Genomic DNA, 22269 nt, shown 5'->3' on the forward strand with positions numbered 1-22269 from the left:
GGAAGAGAGATCATGATTAAGATTCAGCCATGAACAGAAGAAGAAAGAACAATAGTGGCCTGCATGATGGCCAGGATGATAAATTTAAACCTGAAAATTGTGTGTTAGTTACATTAAGTTGAAAAAAAATGCTCCTAATGACATCACAATGGACTGCATGTTTGTGTTCCGTTGAAATTCACGTGTTGAAATGTTCACCTTCAACATGAGGATACCTAAATGTAGGCTTTGGGGGAGGTGGTTGGTTTTTGATGAGGTCATGAGGGTGGTACCTTCATGATGGAGTTAGCAATTTTCTTAAAGGAGGAGACCACAGATCTCTCTAGAAGCACTCCCTGAGGATAGGCCACGAGAGCACACAGAGAGAAGACAGTTGTCTACAAGCCATGAAGCCACTCCAGTCAGGCAATGTTAGTACCGTGACCTTGGATTTCCTACTTTCCAGAATTGTGAGAAATACACACATGTTGTTTTAGCCATCCACTCTACGGTATTTTGTTATAGCAGTCTGTACTGATGAAAATAAGCACTTCCTTTCAAGTGCAGTCTGAATCTTTCCCACCTCTTTTTCTCATTTTTTTGAAGAATCCTTCTACTTGATTATTAATATTATTTCTAGAAAAAACATTCCTTTGCTTAGGTCCTAAGGATGTACATTTTTTGTCTTACCCAAACAAATAAAATAAACCAAAAACTAACAAAAAACCTAAGCAAGATTTAGTACATAACTTTGCAAAATAGTATTCTGAAAATTTTTACATTTGTGTAGTTTTTGCTATACATAAAAAGAGTTTTTCCCCCTTTCACTCCTTACTTCTTTTCAGAGCAGCCGCATTTTTGCTCTTGGATAATATCTGGGTTTCCCTAGAATCTGAAAACAGTATTTGATGTTCTGGGATGCTCCAGCATGGCTACAAAACTTCAAGGGAGAAGGAAATGATTCAACTACAGAGAGAAAGGAAGTATGTTTCAAGAGTGGTAGAGAATTAATAAGGTTCTTGGAAAAGCAGATACCTTCAAAAAAATTCCTTCACTGCACCAGAGAACAGAGAGTGCCTGGGAGGGAGTGCCTCTGTGCTCCCTGCAGTCCTAGCACATTGCCCCTCACCCTTGGGAGCCATGGCCGAGGACCAGCAGTCTGGCTTGGCGGTAAGGAAGCAGGCATTCGGATGGATGGGGCTGCTTGTTTTGGGAGAGATTAACTCAGCTTGATCACCAGTGACCATGATGGACTGAACAACAGAAGTTCTTCCCCTCAATTTCCTGCATCACTTAGCTCCAAGGTTTGTGTGGTGGAAGGTGCCCTGGCAAACTACAAACACTGGGTGTTCTGCCAAATGTGATGAGAGGGATGTGTGCTGGGTTAAATGTGAGCTTGCAAAGTAAGCAAGAAGTTAACAGAATGGTCCCAGTTCTCTCACAGTGGCACACCTTGCTCATAGTGACTTGAAATGAAGATGGGACAGTATGAGACGAACCAGACTGTCTAGCATCTTGCTTTTCAGAGATTTCCAGACTTGATACTTAAGTTTAAGTATTATTTTATAACAGATTATTTTCCTGAAGATGTAAAGAGTAAACAGCTTTTTATATGTGTGAGGAATGTACCTATTATGATGTAAACCTTCAAAACTCATTATTTTACTGTAATGTCACCTTACAGCTGCCAGTCACAGTATTGATACCTACTAAAACACTAAAACTATCATTCTCATATTTTTGATACTAATTCAAATCATAGCTTGTAATTATTGAAATATAAAAGACACAGAAGTACACAGAAATGCAAAGGAAACCAGATCTATATAACAAATCTATACTGAAGTACTATGCAGCTGTCCTGTGAAACTACACTGAAGCAACCCCTATATTCACCTTTCATTTGTTCACTAACTGGCATCCTCTTCTAGAGAACATTTAAAGATGCAGAGTATGGCAGGCTCCCTTTGCGTTATAAAAGGATGAATTAATGTATTCAGCTCAGTTTTCTTCTCTTCCTGACTTCATGTGAAAATATGCCATTTGATATTTAATACTTATTTAAAATACTAAGTTTGTGTCTATTTTGCTTCCATCTCTTAAACATTCACCAAATTATAGTTGCAAAACATTACATATTTATTATATAGATATGGTCAAATAAGCCAGTTTATGAGGAAATTTGTGTTTTCACTACAGGTGAAGCATATTAGGAACCACAGATTATTTGAGGTAAGTATTTATTTTATTGTTAACTACTCAGGTCTAAAAACAATTTTGTCTACCTATTTTCAACTCCTGTCTCATTTTTTTTCTTTGCAGTGGAGCAAGCAAAGTTTATCAAACCATTTTTCTATATGACAGCCAATACCCTAGTTTTCTTTTTCTAAAATTTGTGTTAATAAGACTGTGATTGTTAATATAACAAAAATTCTATCCCTTTGTGTTCTCATGGTACCTTTATGTCATACACACTGTCCTTATATATCTAATAATCATACTAGAGCATATGGCTGCAAAGGGACTCCCAAAGCACAGACAATTCTTTTTGAATAAAAATTACACATTGTTAAGTAATTTTAATTACAGCAGGTCTCAACCCACACACATAAGTAATCCCACTCACTAGTGGATAGAGGTAGTTAAATTTTCAGAGGCAAGTGAATAATAGCTATTAGCATTTCTTCATTGTGAAAGATACATATCGCATATTAAAAACTGACAAATGTGGTAACAGGATTGAGATAAAAGAACTATAAGGGAAAAGAAATCTATTCTCTGACCCTCAGACACCAGATTTGTTGTACTTCCACTGTATTTTCCAAATATTCTTATCAAGACTGTAGATCATGAACTATGGGGTGGAATATGAATCTTCTATTGCTTTTTAGGCATCTACTGCATACTACATTGATACTAATAAGCATTCCTTTCGGATGGCCAAATATAGATATTGTGCCAAGGTTACATTACTTAATTGGTGGAAAATAAAAAATAATTCCTGAACATCTGCTCTTCTTAAAGGAGCATGCATAATGAGTCTATGAGAGACAAGAGTTGGATTGAGTAAAGCATGATTTTAGTAATTTTATGTTTTTAAAGATTATAACAACTTTATTCTTGGCTATAATTATTATATATTTCTTTTTGGAAGTAATGCACATTTTAGATGTCAAAGAAATGACTTTCTTTGATTTTCCTCACTTTATTTTGTGGCTATTTAAGGAAGATAAATGATCCTTGGATCACTGCTGTTCAGCACATCTGGGGAAGCAGATAGTTACAAAGTCCTAGGGAATTGACCAGGTGCAAATCCAAAGGGGTAATAATACATTTTTGCCCAAGAGTGCTGAAGAGGCAACAATAAAAATTTAAAAGTAATGCATTTAAATGAAAATAAGTTTATTAATTTTATGAGATAGTTCTTCTCAGGGGTGGAGGAATAATTTTAAAATGCTTTCATACAGTGCCTTTCCCTGTCACATATCCTGGTAAGGTTTTCTCCTTCATCCTAATATTCCTTCAGTAAGTAGTAAAGCCAAAATTCACTCAAACAGAATTCCTGAATGATTTTTTTCTGTTTTGTTTCTCTCCTGATTTATCCTTCCTGCATGTCTATTATGTCTCATATGATTTCACACCTTTTCTCTGTCTCTTCTCTCTCTCTCTCTCTCTCTCTCTCTCACACACACACACACACACACACACACACAGAGTCCTTCAATTGTTTGTGTATCAGGTACAAATCTTTAAATTTATAAACATAGGTGTATAAAAACACTCATATTTATTTGTTTTTCCTAATAATTATGCTCTGTTTTTCTGGGAAAAGCATCTAAATTCTGGTAGCCTACTTAAAGCCAGAACTGGGGTAGGAACATATCACATATCACATATTTTCCTTACCTGAGCTTTACACCTGTCTTCCCTATTTCTGAGCCCCTAAAGAAGAAACCAGAAATATCACATACCGCTCTTTGAAATGGACAGTAATGTAACTAATTTTACAAAAACTCCATTATCTTGATGCCAAAATCAAGCAAACAGCAAAAACACCTCACAACAAAACAAAAATACCAAAACAAACAACCAGCAACTTTGTTGGCCAATTTTACCTGTGAATTTTTATGCGGGAATCCTAAATATTTGCAAACTGAATAAAAAAATACACAAAAAAATAGTGAGTAAATCATTACTACATCTAATTTAATCAGAGGAATATAATAGCTATCTTAATCTTGAGCAATCCTTTAAGTAATTCACCAAACTGAACCGTAAAAAATCAGAAGTCAAATGACCTTATTAATAAATGCATAGGAATGTTGGTGAAAGTTTAATGATTCACGATTTAAGAGAAAAATCTCAGTGTATAAGGAATAAATTTAACTTTTTAACCAATAAAAAAATCTGTCAAAAAATGATATCTACATATATTGGTGATGTGTCAAAAGACAACTTTTAAAAGTTAGAAGCAAGACTATGCCTGCTATTATTGTTCTCTTTACCATGATATTACAAAATTCAGGTAATGCAACAAAACAAAGTACGAGAGAGACTGAGACCGATTTCAAGATGAGAATAGAAGCAAAAGTGCAGTTGTCCACTAAATGTGCAATGTAATCATAAAAAAAAATCCAGGAGAACCTACAAATTATCACAGCTTATAAGTGATAACTGTATAAGTGTCTGAAAGTTGACTACCCAAAAATCCATCTTTCCCTATAACCTGGTAAGAAACATTTAGGAATAGATGTTTTTAAAATTATTATAATAAAAAACCTATAGATAACTGGAAATAAAACTAACAAAAATCATAAAAAGAATTACTTAAAATGTACAGAATATTATGGAAGGACATCAGGGAATATGTAAAATGTGGAAATACACTATCTTAATGGATAGGAAAACTGTACAATGAAGATGACAATATTCATAAAATATATCCCATTAATATCTGAATTGGCTTTCTCATAAAATTTAAAAAGCATTCTTCAAATTCATAAAGCTGAAATAATGAGAATGAAGGAAGGCATCTCCTAGCAGACATCGATTCTTATAAAGTTTTATTTAAACTAAATGGCAGGGCAGCCTGGGTGGCTCAGCGGTTTAATGCCACCTTCCGCCTGGGGTGTGATCCTAGAGACCCGGGATCGAGTCCCACATCAGGCTCCCTGCATAGAGCCTGCTTCTCCCTCTTCCTGTGTGTGTCTCTGCCTCTCTCTCTCTCTCTCTCATGAATAAATAAAACATTTAAAAAAATAAAATAAATGACATTAGCATACAGATGAACAAATATACCAAAGGACAAAAAAAAAAAAAAGCCTACAGAGATATATATTCATACTTAGAAATTCTGTATAGCAAAGCTAGCATTACTGATAGTAAATAATGCAAGGGAAGCTGGAAATAATACAACTGAACCATTATTTTAATCCATAAAAACAATCTAACTGTGTTACAATTGTAAAACAAGAAAGCAAAGGGGGTAGGCAAAAAGGAGTTGACTCAGAAAGTTTGGCAACCAACGTTTTCACTGGATGCCATCAGACTAGAGACAAAGAGAACCACTCGTGAGCTCTGTAGTCTAGATGGTAAATTTGTATCTCATAGGGGTAAGAGCTAGCATTTCTTAGTTACTTTACATGTATACCAGGATTGTACAAATTACAGGTATTTAGAGTCGGTTTATCATAAAAGATAAAGAGGCTACAAAAAAGCAAAAGGAAGTAGAAGGAGGGTAGGATGACTTCTGAGGTGAATTAAGAGTCAGAGATGTCAGTATGAACTCATGTCTGTTATATGTGCATGAGAAAACATTATAAAAGCAGAACTGAAGGGGACGCCCAGGTGGCTCAGTGGTAAACATCTGCCTTCAGCTCAGGTCATGATCCCGAAGTCCTGGGATCAAGTCCTACATCAGGCTCCCCGCAGGGAGCCTATTTCTCCTTCTGCTGTGTCTGCCTCTTTCTCTGTGTCTCTCATGAAAAAATAAATTATATATTTAAAAACTCTTAAAAAAAAAAAAGCAAAAGTGAGGGGCTCTTAAAAATATCTACCCATTTCTTCTGAAAAAGTGCCAATTCCCAATTACTTCTAAAAGAGAAAGACACACACACACAAATAATAAAATAAAAATAAATAAAATAAAAATAAAAGAGAAAAAATAAATAAAAGAGAAAAACACTGGGACACTTTCACAGATATGAAAACTAAGCACACACAACAACTAAATTTAATCTGGGATCCTAAACTGAATCTTAAAACAGAGAAAAGAGAGTAGCAGAAACATTGATGGAATCTCAATAAAGTCTGTAGTTTAGTTGATAGCATTGTACCACTGTTAATTTCTCAGTTTTAAAGAACATAGCATAATTATACAAAGTGCTAGTCTTAAGGGAAATTGGGTAAAGGGTACACTGGAACTTTCTGTGCTATCTTTGCAAATTAACCTGAAATTTAAAACTAGTCCAAATCAAACAGTTTAACAAAACAACTTAATTTCAGTGTTATTTGATCCTTGCTCCTTGGTTCCTTTAAAAATAAGCCATACACAGGGGCACCTAGGCAGCACACTTGGTTAAGTGTCTGCCTTCAGCTCAGGTCATGATCTTGGGAGTCCTGGGATCAAGCCCAAGTTCCACTTCTCCCTATGCCTGCCTCCTTTGTGCTTGATATCAAATAAATAAATAAAATTTTTTTTAAATAAGCCACACACATTAAATGATACAAAATGTGAATTTTGCTTTATCTAAGAAATTTATGTAGAAACAAAATATCAGCAAATACATTTACTTAATCAAAAATAAATTATGTAAAATATGACCTCCTTATGTAACTTAATTTCCCATCAAGTGAAAATTGTGTACCTGGGCTGCAAAATTAATTGCATGCTATATTTACAAGGGAGGTTTTAAAACGACAACTTAATGTTCTATTTTTTTTCTAAATAACTAAAATATTACTGGGGCTAACCAAAAGATCTCTTTGTATAAAGAAATAGAAATGAAGGCCGTCAGTATTACAGTAGTCATTTCTTTAGCAATTTTCTCTTTCTTATGTTCATTAATGTACTTTCATTTTGAGAGATGTGTATGAAACAAGATTTGAATAGGATTTTTTTTAAATAATTGAGACAAGAAGTACACAGCTAATGCAGAGCAACTAAGAATCAAAAGTGACTTCTATTTGGTTTGTTTACATTCTTTCATGTGAATTATGTATGCGTGTATGTGTGTGTGCATGTGCTGGGACTGCATAAAAATTATGCACATTCCAAGAGTAGTCTGTGAGAAGATATGGGAAAGACATAATTTGGGATTTTAATTGGTTCTCAGCCTCTATAAGCCACATAAGACCTGAATTTCATATTAATTTCCTCTAATTCAGTCAAGACTCTCTTCTGTTTTGCAGAGCTTGAAATATCCATCATGTAATCATATTTTCCCAATACTTATTACAATGGAACCCCTGTCCTTTAGAACAGTCACTCACAAAGTTTAGCATGCATTAAAGTCACCTAGAGGGCTTGTTAAATCCATTTGCCAGACCTCACCTTCAGAATTCCTGATCTAGTAGGGCTGAGGTGGAGCCCAAGTATTTGCATTTCTAAGTCCCTAGCTGATAATGATGCCAGTGGCAAGAGATGCACACAATTCTTATTTTATCTGTCACATGTTTTTGCTTCCAGTAATAACTGTAGGTATTTTAAGCTTCTCTTTCTCTCTCCTAATATCCCAAATAACCAATGTAGCAAGAAAGAATTATAAGATGGATGTGAAACTTAATAAAAGAAACCCCATTTTAAAATGAAGTTGGGAGGGCGGAAGAGGGAGTTCTATAATGTACCACAACTCGTTGTCAATTGCAGACCCCAACAGAGACACCGAGCATTTCCAAAAGGAAGAAACCTACTACAAAAGGAAGGAAGGAATTTCTGGCCCAGCAGGGAGCCCAGTCAATAAGAAAATACCACAACTCAGCCAATGAGAGTCCATTGCCATCCTGAACTCACACTCCCCTTCTGACTTCCCAACTTCATCCTTTTCTCTATAAAGTAAGATTCCTCTTTTTTAGCCTTCAAGTTTGCCTATCGTTTGCCACAGCTTGCATATTTTGAGTTGTAATTCTGCTATTCCTGAATAAACCTATCATGCCGGTAAAGCAATTGGTTGTTTTATTTTTAAGGTGAACAGGTACTTCTACATAATGTGTGTAATATGAATCAATATGTAGAATACAAATAGACTTGCCAAGAAAGAGCTGATATGTTTACAAAAGTCACTTTATTTTCCAGGAATTCTTAATCCAAATTAACTAACATTTGACTATACAGCTGTTTATCTCTAGAACAACCCTACATATTTCAAATCATTATATACCTGTCTGAGCAGAGTATAAATCAGAGAGCTCCTGAGACAGAAAGAGGTTCCTCATATATATTGTTCTCCATCCTGGTGAACAATGAGAAACATCTGTTAGTCAACAATCTCAAAATATCTCCATAGACATTGCTTTCTCACTAGTGTATTAAGTAGCTTTAATCAGAGTAGCTTAATAAAGGAAATCTGCCATATGTAGTTTTGTATTTATATTTCTAAACTACAGGTAGATCTGCCTATGAATCAGTATCACAATCCTGCTAGAGTTTCTTAAAAATCATTATTATTTTTACTATATTTAGTGGTCTAGTAGCATGGATAAAGTCAGCACATCATTACAACAACCAGAATTACATAAAAATATTTTGTTGTTGTTGTTGTTGTTTAATGTTTTCTAAAAGCCTTTTTGTTTTTTAAAGGATAGTTTTAGGTTTACAAGAAAATTGTGAGATACCATCCCTACACATGCATATTCTCCCTCATTTGCAACATCACTTAACCAGAATGGTGTATTTTTTCACCAAAGATAAACCTACACTGAGATTTCATCACCACCCAATATCCATAATTTAGTGATTACTGTAGGTGCTATACATTCTTTGGATTTGGGCAAATGAATAATATATATGCATCACACATAATACATACATAATGATGTATTTTCAATGACCTAAAAAATATTTTTATAACTGTAACATTCCACTCGCTGATAGGTCACGATACAAAAAGCCACAAATATATATCAAAACATAGGATTTCTAATAATTCCATAGAGGAGAAAAAAAATGTTTTCTTCTACCATTCTAGGCTCTTGGCTGAGACTGCCCTGTAATAAAAAGACAGATTAACAGGAGAAAAACAAACACAAGTTTAATAACATGTATACCTCCTGTATACATGGAAGCTATTCTGGAACACTGAATAGTTCCCCTAAATGATCACAGCCATCACTTTAAATATCATCTCCAGCTAAAGACAAAAGAAATGTTGGTTAGGGAAGGGAGGCCAGCTATGGGAGTTTACCAGGTAAAACACAGTAAACAAGAATATTGTTTTTATATAGATTTAAGTTGGTAAGTATTGATAAGAGTTTTAGTCATCGTTTGGAAATTTATTCAACACCTCCTCTTTGTACAGAGAGGAAGACACCCTAACAGATTGAGATTTTCTTTATAAATGTTAAGTGTCTTTTACAAATGGGTTAATTTCTACCCAGGACCTTATTTCTGCTCCTCTGTAATTCCTTCTAAGGCCTGATGGAAATTACCAAAACCGACATAGAAAAGTCCTCCTCTAACAAAATACAGGTGTTTCTACTTGCCAATTCCCTTAAAAAGCGTATATACTTTTTATTTGCAAATGATTATGAACTCATTGGAAGTTACAAGCATAAAATACTATTTCAGATATGCACTAAGCCTTATAAATAGCTCTTTCTAAAATTTATTATTAATAGTAGCAATCATTTTATTATCCTGTTAGTGCACTGACCTTTTTTTATTTTTTTATTTTTTATTGGTGCTCAATTTGCCAACATATAGAATAACACCCAGTGCTCATCCTATCAAGTGCCCCTCTCAGTGCCCGTCACCCAGTCACACACACACACACACCCGCCCACCTCCCCCTCCACTACGCCTAGTTCGTTTCCCAGAGTTAGGAGTCTCTCATGTTCTGTCTCCCTTTCTGATATTTCCCACACATTTCTTCTCCCTTCCCTTATATTCTCTTTCACTATTATTTATATTCCCCAAATGAATGAGAACATACACTGTTTGTCCTTCTCCGATTGACTTACTTCACTCAGCATAATACCCTCCAGTTCCATCCACGTCGAAGCAAGTGGTGGGTATTTGCCGTATCTAATGCACCACTCTGGAAAACTGACCTTTTATTTTGGCTTGGTTTTTTGAAGAATCCTTCTTTTTATTTGTATTTTCTGTGTATTGGTAAGTTTATAACCTTACATAAAGCTTCTCAGAGGGCAGCCCTGGTGGCTCAGTGGTTTAGCGCCGCCTTCAGCCCAGGGCCTGATCCTGGAGACCCAGGATCGAGTTCCATGTCAGGCTCCCTGCATGGGGCCTGCTTCTCCCTCTGCCTGTGACTGTGCCTCCCTCTCTCTCCCTGTGTCTCTCATGAATAAATAAATAAAATCTTAAAAAAAAAAATAAAGCTTCTCAGAGATGGTGTTTACTGATAATCCATGTCCAAATTTTTTAGATACTATCTTAAAAATCTTCTTTTAACCTATAATATCTTAAAATCTCCTTATACCTTTTCAACAAATTTAAGAAGACTGTATTATAATTCCCATTTTGTGGATGAGGAAAAGAGCTAAAAAATATTATTTGCCTCAAGTCACATGACTAGTAAACATCATTAATATATTGAACTCAGGTACACATTGATTATACTCACTGTGCAAATAAATAAAGGAAAATAAGTTTGGAAAAAATGTTTTATTTTCTACCAAGAAACAAAAATACAGCAATTAACTTGTAACTGTAATCTCAAGTTTGGTTTACTTTCTCTTAAAGAAGCAACATTTAGTTTCCCTAAATTCCTTGAGTCGAGATAGCAAGAGAAATTCCTCCCAGAAAGGCAAAGGGGATAGGTGTATCCTATCTTTGGCTTTCTCTTCTGTTTACCTTATAATCTCAACTACATATCAACTGTTATCTTCTTTTGTTTAATGGTAACTTACGACTTTCTATTCTTCAGAAATTCAGCAATTTCTGAATATACGAGCTTTGCCTAAAGGAAGTGACTCTGATTATATCCTGATTCTGTCACTGGTTCTACTGTGTCTCATTTGACTGGTAGGTTAGTGTTGCTTTCAGTTTAGTTAGTTCCCATGTGGGATTACACATTTAACTTACTCAAATCTTAGAATGCCATTTGCTAAATTAAGTAGAAAATAACACTTTGCAGTTCCTTAGTTGTCTTAAGAAACTGACATTAAACATTCTTGGAGACAGAATTTGTTCATTGTCAATCAAAAATCTTCTTCCTGCCTTCACAGTGTTCCTTCCTTCAAATCTTCCTTCCTTCATCTTTATCTTCCTAAGCAAAACTGAGGTACATTCATTCAGCTGACAGGCATAACCTAGGTTTGACCCTGTTAATCTATACTCTCATGAAAAACAGAGAATGGAGAAGACAGAGAAAATTTCCCTCTTTCACATATTCCTAATGGTTCTGAGGTCCAAAAATACGTTTTATTCAAAAGCCTGAGTCCAGAAGCCATTGCTGATTACATCATTACAGTTTCATCCATTTATTTGCTGTTTTTTCCCTGATTGACTTAAAATCCTGTTTCTAGAAATTTTTGTTCTTTTCTTGACAATTTTGTTCCTGATGGTTGTTCTCCTAAAACAAGGCAAGTACCACTACAGTAGGCTGTCTCTGTTTCCTAGGCCTTGAGTTATCTGGGACAAACTAATTATAATTGGATCATTTAGCATTTAGAAACCTACCTACCTCTTCTTACTTTTTCCTCCTGCCGTTCCAGAGTCTGTATAAAACAGGCTATAATGAGACTAGTATTGCCTTGGAAGAACTCAGAAGATTAAATTCCAATTGAATCAAATGTTAGTTACTTTTGCTTTCTAAGCAGTATTTCCAAAGAGGAAATGAGAGGGAATAAATCCAGGGCTTGGTAAAATTAAACGCCAAACAACAGAAGGCAGGAAGGCTCAACTTATTCCTGATGATAAATGGCGGCAGCATCAAACTGCTATTGATCAAGAATGGAGAGTTCTTTGGTGAACAGAAGCCCAGGAAAGAAAAAAAGGAAGAATACAATTAATTCAAAAAAAGTACCATTTAGCTATTCCCCTCCTTCATCATTCATCCTCTCTTCAGGTGAGCTCCTTCTCACCTTTATCTTTTCTTATTTTCTATGTTCCATGCTTTAAATTTTCAGATAATAGGTCTGAAGGCAGAAGAGCAGATTGAGCTGTCAAGAGAGGAAGGAGAAATTTGCTAAAATGATCAGCTAATGAGTGACAGGATGAGAAGTGCAAAAGAAACCAACTTTCCTTCTGAGCTTCTTGTATTCCATCTCAGTTCTTCCCACTAAGAAGTTTTACCTGCTGTTCTCCAGCCAAGGAACCCTGAACCTTAAGAGATCATGGCTCCAAGCATATTGTCCAAAAGATTAATTTGTTTCTTTAATATCTACAGAAAGTTGGTTTTTTACTTATAAATGCTTTCTCCAGAATCAATAAATATGACACATGTGTTTTAAATAAATGCAAACCAAATACAACATGTTTTCATAGCTTAAAAAGTTCCCACTGGTAAATAAATAAAACCATAATTCAAAACTCAGCTTGCCACTGTGGAAGGGCTCTAGGGACAGGAATCTATAAAGGCTGAAAAGAGAAAAGACCCTTTCAGAAGGCTGGAACATGACTTTCTGAGGTTCAGAAATTCTCATGACTATTTGGAAGTAGAAACTCCATCTTTAGAGCCAGAGGGATGGTTATCAGAGACCTAAAATGTTTCTTATCCTCAGGCATATTGTCCTGGCTTACAATATTATTGGAATTCTATAAATAGATATTTGTAAATAATATTACAGAGATAAAGTACCAAATATATGCTTAAACTGTCCTGAGCGATGCATGAAATTTCTCCAAAATCAATCTACAGTGCTGTCTTGATGCTCTATAACATTTTGGGTGATTAAGTCATATTTACACTGTAGCCTACATTTCAAGTTACAGATCCATTCCTAAGAGTGGGATCAATGGAGAAAAGCAAGCATGACAATGAATACCTGAGAGATCTGGGAAAGGGTATGCCACCAAAGTTAAGGGGGAAAAAAAGGCAAAGAATCTTCAGGGAATGACTTACTTCCCAAGATGATTAAGAGTAAGATTTAAACCCAAACATGAGGGATCCCTGGGTGGCACAGCAGTTTGGCGCCTGCCTTTGGACCAGGGTGCGATCCTGATCCAGGAGATCAAATCCCATGTTGGGCTCCCTGCATGGAGCCTGCTCCTCCTCCCTGTGTCTCTGCCTCTCTCTCTCTTTCTCTGTGACTGTCATGAATAAATAAATAAAATCTTTAAAAAATAAAAAATAAGTAAACCTAAACATGATTATAATCCACAATTGTTTTATTATGCCAGAAATGAACAAAAGTAAAAACAAACCAAAACAAAACAAAAACAAAAACAAACACCTATCTGATTAAAAAAAAAATTAAATATCTGATACTTTGAGCTAATCTATTTGGGATATTAAAAGTTCTATATTAAGGGATCCCTGGGTGGCTCAACGGTTTAGCGCCTGCCTTTGGCCCAGGGCACAATCCTGGGGTCCCAGGATGGAGTCCCACATCAGTTCCCGGCATGGAGCCTGCTTCTCCCTCTGCCTGTGTCGCTGCCTGCCTCTCTCTCTCTCTCTCTCTCTCTCTCATGAATGAATAAATAAAATCTTAAATAAAATAAAATAAAATCTCTGTATTATTAGAAGTTCTTTTCCTTCCTGCTGCATTACTATGGAACAATTCCAAAAATATAAAATAGTCAACTATAAAATGAGGATCCTATTTTCATTCTGAATTATATAATAGAGCAACAAAAGGCAATGAACCCTGCCAATGGATCTGCATAGTGATCTCACATTCACTCCTCAACAGAAGTGGCTTGTTTATTTTATAAAAGAAATGTTTTATTATAATCTATATTTATCACATCATCAATAGCTGGTAAAGATTTACCCTAATATTATTTTACATTCTAAAAAGACTACAAGCTACTTTTGTAGGCTAACTGAAATTTGTTATCTTGAATGACATTCATAGGGGATATAATACTGAAAAATTTTAAAGATACTATCTAGCCCCCAGAAAAGCATGGGGCCAACTTGAAAGCATGAGCAATTCACTGATCATTTAAAGTCTTCAAGTTAGGGGATCCCTGGGTGGCTCAGCGATTTAGCGCCTGCCTTTGGCCCAGGGCACGATCCTGGAGACCCGGGATTGAGTCCCACGTCGGGCTCCCGGCATGGAGCCTACTTCTCCCTCCTCCTGTTGTCTGCCTCTCTCTCTCTCTCTCTCTCTCTCTCTCTCTCTCTCTCTCCGTCTATCATAAATAAATAAGTAAATCTTAAAAAAATAATAAAAATAAAGTCTTCAAGTTAAAATTAGTAAGCTCTCAAACAAAAACTATTTGCAGCTCTAAGATCAAATGTTATATGAAATTTATGCAGCATGAAAGCAGACTTGAGGAACAAAGGCATTGTCCATCTTGAAGACATTCCCAGTTTTACATTAAAATCACAGAGGTTGGGCTGCCCGGGTGGCTCAGTGGTTTAGCGCCGCCTTCAACCCAGGGCGTGATCCTGAAGATCTGGGATCGAGTCCCACTTCGGGCTCCCTGCAAGGAGCCTGCTTCTCCTTCTGCCTGCGTCTCTGCCTCTCTCTCTCTCTGTGTGTCTCTCATGAATAAATAAATAAAATCTTTTAAAAAAAATCACAGAGGTTATGCTTTTCCCTGTGTTGTATTTTGAGTTTACTGTCAAAAAACCCTTAGATAATCTATCTACCCAGATTCCTCTGTAGCCTTTCCTTTCATTGGAACCTTTCATGCATAATACATTTTAATACTGGTGTTGCACAGAGAGATACAGCAACTATACATATAAGCATTGAATAAACATGCCTAAGACAAACCAAATTTGTGGAATGTGAAAACTATTACAACTAAGCTGCATTGCTATCCTTTCCAATTATAGTAATCTAACATAGCCAAGAACCAGGTTTTCCTCCATTTCTAAAGTGATGTGTATGTCAGCCCCAAATCGGTTGATGAAGATCACCGTTTTGGTCCAATCCCATTTAGTTTTTCCTTTTCTTTTTGTTTTTTTAACCTGACTCTATTTATATTTAATAATTATTGGGTGTTCTTCTGCTATAAAAAACCTAAAGTCATTCTTTCTGTGGTGTCATACTATTAATCTCTCCTATTCAGTATAATTTGTCCCTCAATCTTCCAAAAAAGGGTCTAGATATATTTTTCTAGATTTGTGTTATCCAAAACGGTGTTACATAGCTGTCTTATGCAGATCAGTTTCTGATATCTTAGCTATGGAAGGCTGCAAGCTACACTCTCTTATCATGGACATCTTGCATGAAAGATTCTGAGAAAATTATAATTAAGAAGAAACAAAACTGTTATATAAATAAGTTTATCTCAAATTTATCTAATTACAAAACATTTTTTTTTCTGTGACACACATAAAAATCTTAGTAAAAGACACAGTGATTGAAATCTGCTATCCTAGATTCTCATCTCTTGAGCAACTGCAACTCTGGACTACCAGCCTCTTACATGCAAACTATTTAAAAGACATATCATTAACAAGAAGGTAGTATTCAAGGATAATACTCCTAATTATAGACACAGAGAAGACTGTGTTTTTAATTCCTTCATATACAATAATCACAGACCCCAGTGATGCAAGATACCAATAGCCAAAAAGCCACCTTCCACCAGTATATACAAGTCAATGAAAGCCTTTTAATTCTTTACTTATTTTAATTCCTCACTTATTTCCTACTGCCAACTTTTCACTGTTGTTGCTGCTACTCACCTTAAGATTTTCTATATAAAAATAGAAGAAATTATATAAAACAAATAGAGTATAATGAAAGCTAATCAATAGAATTGGACCACCTCAACTCAATGACAGAGTTTGAGCAAATAAGCTATGTAATAGCAAATAATATTTTTTTAAATAATAAGTACATTTAAGGTAGAGAAATCCAGATCTAGACAAACAGCTCCTTGAAATTTGCCCCTTATATAGAGAGAGCTAGCTAAGGATTAGTAAGGATAAAACTATGTACTGTCATATATTTATACATGTTATTATACATGTATATGTAGAATAAATGGTAACAAATAGATGGCATTGTTTATAACTTCAAAAGAGACACAAACCAAAGCACAAAACAGAACTATGAAAATAAATCTTCAGAGGTCCTTAGATAATATAACTGGAAGATTCAGGTTGAGAGGGTATGCACATAATTAATTTGTGGACGAGACCACTGTAAGAAAAAAATACAAAAATAAGTTTAAGACCAGCATAGGGTAGACATATAGACCAAAAATATAATTGAGAGTTTATAATAAAAATAAACCTATACATCTATGACCAGTTGACTTTTGACAAGAGCACCAAGTCTGTTCAATGGAGGAAAGAACAGTTTTTTCAACTAATGGTGCTGGCACAACTGGATTTCCACATTCCAAAGAATGAAACTAGACTTCTACCTTATACCATATTCAAAAGTCAATCCAGAATGAATCAGTGACCTAAATAAACCATAAAACTCTTAGAATAAAACAAAAGGATTCATCTTCATTACTATGGATTTGACAATGGATTCTTAGATAGGATACTAAGGCATGACCAACTGAAGAAAAAATAGATAAATTTGATTTCATCAAAAGTTAAAAACGGATTTTGTACATCAAAGGACATTATCAAGAAAGTAAAAAGAGGCATTTGAGGTGGCTCAGTCAGTTAAACGTTCAACTCTTGGCTTTGGCTCAGTCATGATTTCATGGATTGTGAGATCCAGCACCTTATGGAGCTCCTTACTCAGTGGGGAGTCAACTTGAAAGATTATCTCCCTCTGCCCCTCCCTTCGATCATGTTTTCTCTCTCTGTCTCTGACTCTCCCTCTCAAAATAAATAAATAAGTCTCTAAAAAAGTAAAAAATACAACCAACAGAATGGGGAAAATATTTTTACATCATGCATCTGATAAGGGTTTAACATCCAAAACGTAAAGAAGCTCTAAACCTCAACAACAAAACTCCATGTAAAATGGAGCAAGAGACCTGAACAGACCAAAGAAGACCTACAAACTGCCAATAAGCACATGAAAAGGTTCTCAACCCTATTAGTCATGAGAAAAATGCAAATCAAAACCACAAGGAGATACCAGTTCACATCTATAAGGAGGGTTACAGTATTGATATTCAAAATTTCAATTTGAATTGATTTCAAAAATATTGAAAATAACAAGTGTTGGCTAGGATATGGAAATGTGGAACTCTCATACATTGCTTGTTGGAATGTAAAATGGTGCAACCACTGCGGAAAATAGTTTGATGGTTCCTTGTAAAGCCAAACGTTGGTATATGATGCAATAATTTTACTTCTAGATGTAAACCCAAAAGAATTGAAAACATGGACTGAAAGACATTTATATGTTCAAAGTTCATTTCAGCTTTATTCACACTAGCTAAATACAAGGATCCTTCAACAGATGAATGGATAAACTGTGTTAATTCTATACAATGGAATATTATTCAGCCACAAAAAGGAATGGAACCTGATACATGCTACAACATGGATGAATTGTGAAAACTTGCTAAGTAAAGTAAGTATGACACAAAAAGACAAATATTGTTTGGTTGTATTTACGCAAAATACAAATAATTTAATTGGAAAATTTAAAAAGACAGAAAATAGATTAGAGGTTATCAGGGCCAGGGGTGAGGAGGCAATGGGGAGTTATTGCTTCATGGTATTTCATTACTCCCAACAAATATTCTGAATGATTACAGAATTTTTTTTTGGATGATGATAAACTTCTGGGAACAGAGAGAAATAATGGTTACACAACCCTGTGAATATAGTTCATGCCTTTGATTTGTCCACTAAAAACTAGGTAAAATGGCTAATGTTATGTTAACACTTTAAAACTAAATATAATTAATAAAGATTTGAATTTCAGTTAAGACTACACCTGGATAAAAGATAAACAAAATTCTATTTTTAAAAAAAAGAAGAAGAAGAAGAGGGAAGAAGGCCCATCCCCTGCTCTTCCTTCTAGGGATCACTGAATTGCATCTCATAGATATTTACTTCTGTGCTTACAATGAACAATATATATGAACAATAAGAACAACATATAATTTTTACAAAATCCCTCAAGGAACTAAGTACAGGAGTAAATATTTGTTTACAATAAATAAAAAATTACAACTTTCAAAGCTGGCAAATACCACACAAATCCACACACATATAATTTATATTAATTGACTGCTTGATACACTTCTATGCTTTTCCTATTTCATTTCAATCTTTATTCTTTGAAAGTCTCTTCATAGGATAATGATTTACAAGCCACTGTCTACTGAAGGAAGAGAAAGATGATTTAGATGATTTAGTATTTCTTCTAGCATAACTTGTACTGGAAAGTCAGCCATGTGGTGAGAGATTTCATTCTGCAGGAGCCTCAGTGTCACTTGTGGGAATCTTTCTTATCCTCCAGTCATTGTGGTTTCCTTTTGCTCATCATCAACTGAACCCTCCTGTCATGCAGGAGTAAATGCATGTCCTACGGGCCATGTTCATTATCCCAAGGGACTTAATTTGTATCTCAGACAAATTCTGAGCATCCTTAGTACATTTTCACATGGGCTTCTTTGCCATACCTCAGTGGACATTTCAGGCTCTGAAAAGTCTCAGGGTCTCCCATCAGTAAACAGATTTCATAAAAACACTGAATGTTGAAGTTCAAAATGATCATAAAAACACTTAGTCTAGAATTTTTTACACTTTAGCCACCTAAGATGTACCCTCACAATTTTTCCATTTCTATATATTACTCCTGCTATTATTCACTTACCATTTATTTTCCAATTTTTTACTTAGTCACAGACTTCAGTCTGGCCTAATTCTTTCTATAAAACTGCATGTTTGAATGGTGCCATATTTTTTTGTCCAATGGATATTAAAATATACTTATATATCAGAAAAAAAGAAGGAAAAAAGGAATCCATCTAGGTCCTGCTAAAACTGCCTCATGCCCTGTGCACCACTGCAGAAGATGCTGAAACAGAATAACTTATAGGGGCTGGAGAAGACTTGTATTAGGGGAGTCAATGATACAGGAATAAGAAATCCCTTAAGTGATGGAAACTATGTGGAAATCTTGTTATTTTCCAAGGCCAAAATAATTACCTTTTTATTAAAGCAAGTGGTGAAAAGAGCTATGCGTGCAATGGTTTTCTTTTTTTCTCTACAAGTGATTTTTTTCTTAACAAAAATAATGCTGTCCATTAGATTATAGAAACATTTTGTGTGCTCAGGAGTCATTTTAATCAAGTGAAAAATAAAAGAGTAAAATTAAGTAATTAAGAAAGTAAGTAAGGGAGCCAGGACCAGAGTTAATGAGGGCCAGAAAACATACCTTGTCTGGTCACTTTCTCCATGAATCTGCTGAAATTTTACCTCTTATTTCCTTAGTCTCTCCAGGTAGAAATAAACACTTTGTACTTCACCAACTGCCCTGCCTACATAGGCTTTTATGCACTGTTTCCTACCCCTTTCTCCACATTCTGTAAGCTCCTAGGAGCACAGAAGCAGCCTTATTCCCACAGACATCCCTGGCCCCTGGTATCACACTAAGTACATGGGAGGTGTTTCATGTTGTTAAATAAATGGCCAAATGGTATATATAAAAAGACACCTAGAAATAAATCATCTGAATACTCATCATTAATAATACTTAATAAAACAGACAGCATTTCTAAAATTAAAGCACTTATGATAAGAACTGAAAGAATACAGATTTAAGAGGAAGATCGGAAACATTTTTGTTAACTTCTGTAACAGAACTCATTGGCCTATATTTAAATGAGACAAGTGTTGCCACACCCAACTATTATAAATATGGTTTTAGGATTTTCTAGCCATCAGTCTGACAGACATAATTGTTTGCGTTTATATGTCTGGAAAACATTTGGAGAAGAGGGAAGCAGAGATTTCAAAGTAGCTAAAGCAAAGACAGTCTGACAAGAGCAAGGGCAAGATTCTATTAGGACAGAATTTCACTTGTGGGCAGCAGGATTTAACCATATGAGTACATGCAGAAGCAGGACAGCTGAACCCTCGTGTAATCAACCCAAAAGTCTGAAAAGATAAGGCTTAGCTGCATCTCAACAAAATTTAAATTTTTATAGATTATTTTAATACAACCATGACTAAAAAGTTTCTTTGAGATTAGATGGCAAAGTATTAATATGATGAAGATGTATTAAAATGTTTAGGAGAGGGGCACCCGGTTGGCTCAGTGGTTGAGTGTCTGCCTTTGGCTCAAGGTGTGATCCCTGTTCCAGGGATCAAGTCCCACATCAGACTCCCTGTGAAGAACCTACTTATCCCTCTGCCTGTGTCTCTGCCTCTCCCTCTATGTCTCTTATGAATAAATAAATAAAATCTTAATAAATAAATAAATAAATAAATAAATAAATAAAATTTTAAAAATAAAACCTTCCGAAGGATCACTTCTAAGCATTATATTATTTTACTGGGCAATGTCAGATTTCAAAACTCTTGAAATAGGGGCTATTGACTTTTAAATTGTACATAATTGCATTATAATTTGCATGATTATTTTAATATAATTTACATTAAAATTCTTATAATTTACATTCTGTCTCTGTCTTTCTCTCTTCCATTAAAGTTAATTATGCACCTTAATTCACAGCAAATTACTACCGTTAGTCCATTTCTGAATTTAATTATTTGGTATATTTTACCTATTTCCCACTCCCATTCCTTACCTCCCTAAAATAGTAAACTATTCCAATGTGTTTGATGTGTATGCTTCTTTTCTATATGGTCTCATAGATTGAATGGTTTCTGTTATCTTTTTAACTCACAAAAACGATGCTATAAATCTAGTTTTTGCTTTCCTATAAGGCATGTTGTTTTCAACATGTGTGTTTATTTAATCCATTGTCTAATATGTCTGTGTAGTATTCCACAGTGTACACCTACCAGACGCATCCATCCATCATGAAGTTATGAATGCCCAGACCGTCTATAGCTTGTTGATATCACAAGCAACACTGCACTAATCAATCTGTGTGTGTTTCCTTATAGACTTTGTGGTATGGGTCTAGGACTGGAATTGCTGGCTCAAAGAGCCTATAAATATTTAATTTTACCAAATACTGCTTCAGTGCTTTCAAGGAGCTCTGCAGCAATTTTTATCCCCACAACAAAATGTGAGGATTCCTGTAGTTCACATTCTGCCAAATATGTGGCGTTATCCAGGCTCATAATGTATCTAAAATGATATCTCTTGATATAATTTTCATTTTTCTATTCCAGTGGCAAAGCAATGGATTACCTTGTTCCTGGCAAAATGGAGCTGAGGCCATGAGCAGATACACTAGCTCAGTGAACCTGGATGCTCTCTCCCATCTGACTATGGTGCTATTGGCCATTGGCATGTTCTTCACCACCCGGTTCTTCTTTTGAGAGGCTATCCCCACCAAGTACACTCGGGATCTCTACAAAGGCCTTCCCGTCTCCCTGGTGGTGTTGCTCTATATGGGCTTTGTATTTCCCTTTTTGCTGTTCTGGGTTAGCACCTACATAATATCTCCCAAAGTTCCAACCAGGTGGCCTCACTGAATCTCTACTTTTGTAAACTAATTTCTCCTCTATTGATGGAAGTGTCTCTCCCACCTGCTGCTCACAATAAAGGCAGATGTATGAAAAAAATTTTTAATTCTTCTATTTACCAATGAATATGAACCTCTCCTTATAAGATTATTGACTTTTTAAGTCTTTTTCTGTAAGTTCTGGGTCCAATTGTTGCAATCTTATGTTGAGATATTTCTCTTTTTCTTATTGATTTATACTAATATCTTGTCTAATAAAACATACACAAACAGACACAAATACACAAACAGAAACAGTTGTATACAAATCACTTGGGGACTTCGATAAAATACATATTCTGATCCACTAGGTCTGAGGTGAGTCCCAAGAGTCTGCATATTCCAGATCCCACTACTATGATGACAATGATGATGCCTGTCCAAGAATCACACTTGAAATGGCAAGGGTTAAGACTATATTT

At 35.2% G+C, this 22269-nt stretch overlaps 1 pseudogene; it reads left to right on the forward strand.

The window, feature by feature from the left end:
* The first annotated feature begins 204 nt into the window (after positions 1-204).
* LOC140640855 (dolichyl-diphosphooligosaccharide--protein glycosyltransferase subunit TMEM258-like) lies at positions 205-21885 on the forward strand (annotated as a pseudogene).
* Positions 21886-22269: the final 384 nt, after the last annotated feature.

This window comes from Canis lupus, chromosome 10, assembly GCF_048164855.1.
Source record: "Canis lupus baileyi chromosome 10, mCanLup2.hap1, whole genome shotgun sequence".
Lineage (NCBI taxonomy): Eukaryota > Metazoa > Chordata > Mammalia > Carnivora > Canidae > Canis > Canis lupus.